Below are 9,691 nucleotides of genomic sequence, written 5' to 3' on the forward strand. Positions count from 1 at the left end.
GTAATTTTCTTTTCTCATAATGTCCTCGTCAGATTTAGGAAAAAGGCTACAATGTCCAACTAAAACAAACTTGTGAGTGTCTCCTTTCTTTTTTAAAAAAATTTATATTATTCAAGTACAGTTGATTTACAACATTGTGTTAATTTCTGCTGTACGGTATCCTCTCCTTCTTTTCTTTGGAAGAGTTTGTGTGAGATTAGTGTTACTTCTTTTCAAAAGTTTGGTAGGACAGGGAATTCCATGGCGGTCAAGTGGTTAGGACTCTGTGCTCTTGCTGCTGAGGGCCTGGATTCCAACCCTGGTCGGGGAACTGAGACCCCACAAGCCGTGTGGTGTGGCCAAAAAATAAAAAAGTTGGTAGGACACCTAGTAAAGTCATCAGGGCCTAGAATTTTCTTTGTGGGAAGGTTTTGAGTTACAAGTTTATTTCTTTGTTGGTTATAGGACTATTTAGATTTTCTATTTATCCTCACACAGTTTGGTAAGGTGTATTTTTCTAGAAATTTGTCCATAGTATCTACATTTCTAAATGTATTGTTATAGGGACTTCCCTGGTGGTGCAGTGGTTAAGAATCCACCTGCCAGTGCAGGGGATATGGGTTCGATCCCTGGTCTGGGAAGATCCCACATGCCGTGGAGCAGCTAAGCCCGTGCGCCACAACTACTGAGCCCGAGTGCCACAACTACTGAAGCCTGCGTGCCTAGAGCCCATGCTCTGCAACAAGAGAAGCCACTGCAATAAGTCTGAGCACCACAACGAAGAGTAGCCCCTGCTCGTGGCAACTAGAGAAAGCCCACGCGCAGCAACGAGGACCCAATGTAGCCAAAAATAAATAAATAAATTTATTTTAAAATAAATAAACAAACAAATAAATAAATAAATGTATTGCTATAAAGTTGTTCATAATACCCTCTTATTGCCACTTTAATGTTTGAAGGAGCTCTAACAATGTCTTTTTTTTAACTCTTGACGTTGTTATCTGTGCTACTCTCTTTTACCGTGATCAGTCTCACCAGAGCTGAGACTTGTAGCTTCATTCATTCTTTCTATTATGTTTGTTTTCTCCTCTGTGTTATTTCCTTTCTTCTAGTTTCTTTGGGTTTAGTTCACTGTTCCTTTTAAAGCTTCTTGAGATGCTTGCTTAGGTTATGCATTTTCAGTCTTTCTTCTTCTTGTCTGAAAGAATGTGTATAAAGCTGAAATAATGTGCTCTTTTGACCATTTGGTACAACTTACCTGTAAAACTGTTTGGGCTTGCTTCAATTTCTTTAATAGTTATAGAGCTATTCATCTTCTGTTTCTTCTTCAGTAGTGATGATGTTTTAGTTTTCTAGCAATTAATTTCTTTCATATAAGCTTTAGAATTATTGACACAGTTTGTTGATAGTAGTCCCTTAATTTTTTTAAAATAAATTTATTTATTTATCTATCTGTTTATTTATTTACGGCTGTGTTGGGTCTTCATTGCTGTGCGCGGGCTTTTCTCTAATTGCAGTGAGCCGGGGCTACTCTTCGTTGCAGTGTGCCCTTAATTTTTTTTAGTAACTTATTATTTATTTATTTATTTATTTATTTTGGCTGTGCTGGGTCTTATTTGCAGCACATGGGATCTTCGTTGCTGCATGCAGGATGTTTAGTTGCAGCATGTGGACTCTTAGCTGCGGCATGCATGTGGAATCTAGTTCCCTGACCAGGGGTGGAACCTGGGCCCCCTGCATTGCAAGCGCAGAGTCCTACTCACTGGACCACCAGGGAAGTCCCAGTAGTCCCTTAATTTTTTTTTTTTTTTTTAAATAAATTTATTTATTTATTTATTTATGGCTGTGTTGGGTCTTGGTTGCTTGGGCTTTCTCTAGTTGTGGCGAGCAGGGGCTACTCTTCGTTGCGGTGCAGGGGCTTCTCATTGCGGTGGCTTCTCTTGTTGCAGAGCACGGGCTCTAGGCGCACAGGCTTCAGTAGTTGTGGCACACGGGCTCAGCAGTTGTGGCTCACGGGCTTAGTTGCTCCACGGCACGTGGGATCTTCCCGGACCAGGGCTTGAACCCGTGTCCCCTGCGTTGGCAGACAGATTCTTAACCACCGCGCCACCAGGGAAGTCCCCCTTAATTTTTTAATCCATGCAACACTCGTGGTCATACCCTCCTTTATATTTTCTAATGTGCTAGTCATGCTTTCTCTCCTTTATTCTTAGTTAACCAGGCTAGAGTTTTGCCTTTTTTCCTAGTTTTTTCAAAGAACTATTTCTTGGTTTTGTCAATTTCATTTTACCTTTGTTCTCTATTTCAGTAATTTCTGCTTTTCATTATGATCGTTTTACTTTCTTTGGGTATACCGTGTTATTTTTCTAACTACGTAATATTAACACATAGCTCATTAATTTTTAGCTCTTCCTCTTTTCTTATTTAAGCATATAAAGCTATAATTTTCTCTCTAAATGCCTCTTTTGTTGTATCCCACAAGTTTTGATGTGTAAAATTTTCATTATCATTCAGTTCTACTGTTTTCTCTTGATTTCTTCGAACTATAAATTATCCCTGTGTATGTGTGTGTAGGCTTCTGTGTTTAGGGGAGTTTTAGGAAATTTGGGGTTTTGTTGTTGTTTGTATGTTTGTTTGCCTGCCTTAGGTCTAGATTCAAGAGTTTACTTTAACAGAATCTCTTTTGGGGCTTCCCTGGCCACAGAAACCCGTTCCTACTTATTAATATTCAAGCGCATCTATTATTCATCTGAGCTTGGACACATTACACACTCCGAGTCATCCATGCCCCTGCCCTCTTTGTGAAAGGAGGCTTTGAGTCTGGTGGTCCCACAGGGAGGGCGTGTAGGTGGGACTCAGGGCTGACTCAGAAGACCAGCCCTGGACAGCTCATGTCTGAGGTCGCAAGAGCCAGAACAGAATTTTGTCTAACAGCTTGGCAGGCTCCAAGCTGCCTCGCCATACCAGCTCCTGAGCTGTCCGTGTGAAGTCAGGGATTTATCAAGATGAAATGCTAGACCTTTGAGGGTTTCACTCCTTCAATTCTGCCCTTGTTTTTGAGCTGGAATCATACTGACAGCAAATATTTTCCAAATGCAATAGTGACAACTGCTTTCCCAGCTGACACGTGCTGAGGAATATGATGAACCATCAGAATCGCTGTGATCAGCAGATGGGGAAACAGAAGTGAGGGAGGGCAGGAAGGGTCTTAGGCAGGGCCACTCACCAGTCAGGTGCAAGGGTGGGGTGAACTTCGTCTCCTGACAGCTAGTCTCTGTCAGCTTCCCACATCGAATCCATAATGAGGGATGGAAAGGTGGTCAGTCAAGTACTAATTACGCCCTCGTGCACTGACTTCAAGAAGAAGTTAAATCCATTACCAGCAAGTGAAGAATTACCTTCCTTTCTTTCAAAACCACAAAAATAGTCAATATAAACTGCCTGCATATTTTAGCCACACTTTCTTGGTCATTTTGTCACTTCAAGTTGGTGACCTTGGGCAAGTTAGTTAGTCCCACTAAGCCCGAGTATATTAGGCTTAGTAATGGCCCTCAAAATGTCAGATCCTGGGCTTTCCTGGTGGTGCAGTGGTTAAGAATCCACCTGCCAATGCAGGGTACGCAGGTTCAATCCCTGGTCGGGGAACTAAGATCCCACATGCAGGGGAGGGGGGAGGTGTCAACTAAGCCCGCACGCCACAACTACTGAGCTCCCGCGCCACAACGAGAGAGCCCATGGGCCACAAACTACAGAGCCTACGCGCCCTGGAGCCCGTGCCACAACTACAGAGAGAGAGAACCCGCATGCCGCAACTAGAGAGAAGCCTGCGCACCACAATGAAAAATCCCTTGTGCCTCAACGAAGATCCTGCGTGCTGCAACTAAGACCCGACGCAGCCAAAAAAGAAAGAAAGAAGGAAGGAAGGAAGGGAAAGAAAGAGAGAAAGAGAGAAAGAAAGAGAAAGAAAAAGAAAGGAAGGAAGGAAGGAAGAAAGAAAGGAAGAAAGGAAGGAAATAAAGATACTAAAGATTCAAATCACCCAGATATAAAAAAAAGTTTAAAAAATAAATAAATAATAAGCATTTATTTAGCTCAGGGATGCGTAGGTAAGCTGGGTCCCTCTGCTGATCTAGGTGGGTCTGGTTGATCTCAGCTGGGTCCGTCCACTCATGCACCTGCAGTCAGCTGTGGACTGTCTGAGGGCTCCCTAGTTTAGCATGGCCTCAGCTGTGACAAGTGTCCTTTTAAGAGAAAAGCGGTGGGACGTTAGACACACAGAGAGAAGAGGAGATGGCACTGTGACTGGAGACTGAAGTGATGTGTCCACAAGGCAAGGAACACCAGCAGCCGCCAGAAGCTGGAAGAGGCCAGGAACAGATTCTCCCCTAAAGCCCCCAGAGGGAGTGTGGCCCTGCCAACACCTTGATTTGGGTCTTCTGGCCTCCAGAACCGTAAGAGAATAAAGGCATGTTGTTTCAAGCCACTGTCTGTGGTCATAGGAAACTGACACGCCGAGCCCAGGGAGACCAGGGAGGATGCCGCGTGGGGCACTGTGGAGATGCTGTGGGTGCTGCACGCTGGTCCCCAGGGGAACCCACTGTCCTGCTCGGTGGACGTGGGCCGCTGGGGTTTTCTCCTGTCCAGACCCAGCTGGTGCCCCTTCCCGCACCAGAGTGAGCCCAGGCCTGGCAGGCCCCAGGCAGCCCCTGGGAGGTCAGAGGTGGAAGAGCTGCCATCTCTCCAGCACCTCTCACTGGCGAGTCCCTGGCGAGTCCCTGGCGAGTCCCTGGCTTCTGCTTCCTCCTGGTCCGCTGAGGGGTTAACCACGCGAGCAAACTCAGGCTCCTTCCTCTGAGCTCTGATGAATAAGTCAACTACTCATCACTCATTTTTTTTTTTTTAATGTTTTCTTATCTATTTATTTAGTTTATTTATTTTTGGCTGCACTGGGTCTTTGTTGCTGTACGCAGGCTTTCTCTAGTTGCGGAGAGCCAGGGCTACTCTTCGTTGTGGTGCGCAGGCTTCTCATTGCGGTGGCTTCTCTTGTTGCAGAGCACGGGCTTTAGGTGTGCAGGCTTCAGTAGTTGTGGCACATGGGCTCAGCAGTTGTGGCTTGCAGGCTCTAGAGCACGGGCTCAGTAGTTGTGGCACACGGGCTTAGTTGCTCCGTCATCACTCATTTTCATTTTCATTTTCTCACTGCCCAAATTCAGGAGCCCCAGATCCTTAAGTCTGTAAAAGTCCACTGGAGCCCAGGGCTGGCTGCTGCTGGGGGTGTAATCTGGGGCAGGAGACCCACCTCCAAGTGAGCTCAGACACTCTCCAGATCCCACGCAGACTCCAGGGCACAGATGGAGTCGAGTTCTGGTATCAGCGTTTACCAGCTGGGGGAGCTCGGCAAACTGCTTAACCTTTAGGAGTATCAGTTTTCTCATCTGTAAAATGGGAATTCATTCGCTGCAGGAGAGGCCAGGAAGATAAGAGGGAAGGCAGGCAGGCTGATGGGCCTTCCCAGATACCACAGACAGTTGATGGAGGGTGAGGTTGGGAATACCTGTAGGAGGGGCCAACCTGGGGGTCACTGCGGCCTTGTGTGGGGATGGTGGGGACAGTCTGACCTCAGCAAAAATGCAAGAGAAGGGAACCAAAGGCTGGGGGCAGGGGACAAACAAGGGTCCCCTGTTTTATTTTATTTTATTTTTAAAATATTTTTTGCCGCACGTGGGATCTTCGTTGCAGCATGCGGAATCTTTAGTTGCGGCATGTGGGCTCTTAGTTGAGGCATGCAGGATCTAGTTCCCTAACTAGGGATCGAACCGGGACCCCCTGCATCGGGAGCGTGGATTCTTAACCACTGGACCACCAGGGAAGTCCCAAGGGTCCCCTGTTCTAGAACATGGAGAAAGACATCGGTTGGTGCCTGAGGGGAAGGGTCTGTAGGGAGGGAGAGGGTACAGAGGAAAGAGGGGCCGAGGATCCAGGGAGGGTCCAAGGAAGGTTTGAGGGGGCCGGAAGGATTTAGGCCCAGACTCCCCAGACATGCAGGGAAGTAGAAGAAAAAGGTGGCCCTCCATAGGGCCCAGGGCTATCTGTGGGGTCTCCCAGCCATGAGGCATTAAACAGGTGAACGGTGCAGGCTGGTGGGCGGGTTGTTGCTGCTTCTCTGACTCTCAGTGTCCTCTGGGGCAGACACGGCTCACCCCAGTATCTGCCCTTCCCCTACTGCCCCAAGGAGCTCCAACCCAGAAAGGGGAGGAGGTGTGCAAAGGCCAGGGGCCACCCCCTTCCTCCTCTGGGGGCTCACCAGCCGCCTGGGGTGGGATGAATCCCACCCTTACAACGAGTTTGATCTGGCAGCTTTAAACTGGGCCAGACTTTCAACAACTGAAAATGTCCAGAAAGTTAGGAATTCAACAGTACTCTGCTGAAAACAGGGAGGAGAGAAAAACAGGTGTATAGTCATGCCTCCTACTGAGTTTATATTCCTGAATAAATGTAGTTACAATAATAAGGAATTCCCTGGCGGTCCAGTGGTTAGGACTCGGTTCTTTCACTGCCCGGGGCCCGGGTTCAGTCCCTGGTCGGGGAACTAAGATCCCGAAAAAAAACCAACCAACCAACCAACCAAGACGTAGTTACAATAATAATAATGTTGCAAGAGGTATTATTGTCTTTCTTCCCCCTATTCCATTTTTATTAGATGGAAATTATGACACAAAATAGGTCCCGGGTTATTGCATTTGATGTCTGACAGCGATCTTAGAAGTAACATGTCCAAAACTGAACCGGATTTATTTCTGTTGCCATCCCCCAGCGCCCCTGCCTCAACCCGGTCTCCCGCATCTCAGGAAATGCTACTGGGAGCCAGCCTCAGTCCCTCTTTTTCTCTCTCCCCAAGCATCCGGTCCATCAGCAAGTCCTGCAGTCCTGACAGGGATAAGCTCTCCCAAATCTGACCTGGCACGAAGCCCCCTGGCCCCAGCCCCCTCTTCACTCCTGGCTGTACAGCAGCTTCCTCACCAGGCCTGCAGCTTCCCTCTCAGCCCCTCCACACCCGCCGGAGGGTCGTTTTATTTTCTTTTTGGCCGATGTTTGTTCATGATTTTTATTTTTTAATAAAAACTGAATAGAACTGCAATTCCCCTCCTAGATGTATACCTAAAAGAATTGAACACGGGTACTCACACAGGTACGTGGGTACACATGGCCATTGCAGCCCTATTCACAGTAAAAAAGTAGCCAAATGGCTATGAATGGATGAACAGATAAACACAATGTGGTCTATCTGTACAATGGACTACCATTCAGCCACGAAAAAGAAGGAAGGACTGATACGTACCGCAATGCGGCTGAACCTTGAAAACATTATCCTTAATGAAAGCGGCAAGACACAGAGGATCAAATTGTATCTGGTTCCATTGATTTCTGAAATATCCAGAATAGGCAAATCCAGAGACAGAACACAGATTGGTGGCTGTCAGGGGTTGGGGGGAGGGGATGAGAGAAACTGCTTAACAGGTGTGGGTGTTATTTTGGGGTGATGGAGATGTTTTGGAACTAGACAGACATGGTGGTTGCACAGCCTTGCCAGTGTACTAAATGCCCCTGAATTGTTCACTTGAAAATTGTTAATTTTATGTTCTGTGAATTTCACATCAGTAAGTTATTATTTTTAATTGATAGGTACATCTCAAGTATTGGTCAGGAGTTGTGATACACAAACGCTCCTGTATTTGCTTCTCGTTTCCCTCTTCTTCCCCTAAAGGTAACCACTGTACCACTACCCTGATTTTTGGGTTTATCACCCCCTTAATGTTTATTTCAATTGTTTTACCCCCTATGTTTGCATCCTTAAACAGTATGTTGGCTTTACATGTTTTTGTTTCTGCACTTGGCATAAATGGAATCATGCTTTATATAGTCTATATGAACTGTTTTTGTACTCAAGAACTGGGATTCATTCACATCGTTCTACATGGTTGCAATAAAGTTCTCTCTGCTATATACTATTTCTTGGCGTGAACATGCTATATTCTTTATTCACGCAGATAATGGACAACTAGGTTGTTTCTAGTGTTTGCCTATTACAAATGGCAATGTGGTAATATTTTTATGCATGTCCCCTGTGCACATGGTCAGGAGGTTCTTTAGGGTAAATACTGTAGATGGTATTGCTGGGTTGCAGGGGATACACAACTTCAAGCGTACTCACTGATGCCAGATTGTTTCCCAAGATGTCAGTTGTATTCATTTTTGCCAAGGAACCAATTTTTGGCTTTGTTGGTCCTCTGTGTGGTGCATGTGTTGCATCTCATAATTTTCTGCTCTGGCCTTTTATATCAATTTCCACTCCTCCCAGCAGCGTCTTAGAGTTCCTTTCGCTCCACATACTCACCAACACTTGCTTTTGTCTGACTGTTTCTGGTGGCTGTTGCATGGTAACTCATTATGGTCTTGGTTTGCATTTGCATTAACAAGTCAGTTTCAGCATTTGTTCTTACATTTATTGACCACTGTGAAGTGCCTGCTTTTATGTCTTTCCCATATTCATATTATGCTATTTATCTTACTAAATTGTAGACATTCTTTTTTTTTTTAAAGTATTTCTTTCTTTATTTATTTTTGGCTGCGTTGGGTCTTGTTGCAGTGTGCGGGCTTCTCATCGCGGTGGCTTCTCTTGTTGCGGAACACAGGCTCTAGGCGCACGGGCTTCAGTAGTTGTGGCACGAGGGCTCAGTAGTTGTGGCTCGTGGGCTCTAGAGCGCGGGCTCAGTAGTTGTGGTGCACGGGCTTAGTTGCTCCGCGGCATGTGCAATCTTCCCAGACCAGGGTTCGAACCCATGTCCCCTGCATTGGCAGGCTGATTCTTAACCACTGTGCCACCAGGGAAGTCCCAATTGTAGACATTCTTTATGGAGTATGGATATGAATCCTTTATCAGTTACATCTTCTCTCGATTTGAGGTTTGTATTGTCACCTTCTTGATAGTGTTTTTGAAAAACAGAAATTGTTATAGGGTGGAGGGGAGCTTTTTTTTTTTTTTTTATAATTAATTCTAGGGCTTTCTTTCTTTTCTTTTCTTTTTTTTTTAATGCTATTCTTGTCTGCTTACATTCTTTTTTTTTAATGTATGTATGTATGTATGGCTGTGTTGGGTCTTCGTTTCTGTGCGAGGGCTTTCTCTAGTTGTGGCAAGCGGGGGCCACTCTTCATAGCGGTGCGCGGGCCTCTCATTGCCAAGCACAGGCTCCAGACACGCAGGCTCAGTAATTGTGGCTCACGGGCCGAGTTGCTCCGCGGCATGTGGGATCTTCCCAGACCAGGGCTCGAACCCGCATCCCCTGCATTGGCAGGCAGATTCTCAACCACTGCGCCACCAGGGAAGCCCGAGGGGAGCTTTTTTGTAACTGTATGTTCCTTTGCAACTTTTAAATTTTGCACCATGTGCATCTATTACCAAAAGAAAAAAAAATGAATAAAATTTGAATTAAAACAAAAGAGCTAGGGAATGCCCTGGTGGTCCAGTGGTTAGGACTCCATGCTTCCACTGCAGGGGGTGCAGCTTCGATCCCTGGTTGGGGAACTAAGATCCCACATGCCACGGGGCAACTAAGCCCACATGCCACAACTAGAGAGCCCGAGTGCCGCAACTACAGAGCCCACGCAATGCAACGAAAGAGCCCGTGTGCTGCAACTAAGACCTGACTCAGCC

General features: G+C 46.1%; 1 non-coding gene across 1 annotated transcript; it reads right to left on the reverse strand.

Annotated features, from left to right (window-relative positions):
• Positions 1–1,683: 1,683 nt before the first annotated feature.
• Positions 1,684–1,756, reverse strand: TRNAA-UGC (transfer RNA alanine (anticodon UGC)). Its single transcript has one exon. It is a non-coding gene; the product is annotated as a tRNA-Ala (tRNA).
• Between the last annotated feature and the right edge of the window lie 7,935 nt (positions 1,757–9,691).

Source organism: Balaenoptera ricei, chromosome 2 (genome assembly GCF_028023285.1).
Source record: "Balaenoptera ricei isolate mBalRic1 chromosome 2, mBalRic1.hap2, whole genome shotgun sequence".
Lineage (NCBI taxonomy): Eukaryota > Metazoa > Chordata > Mammalia > Artiodactyla > Balaenopteridae > Balaenoptera > Balaenoptera ricei.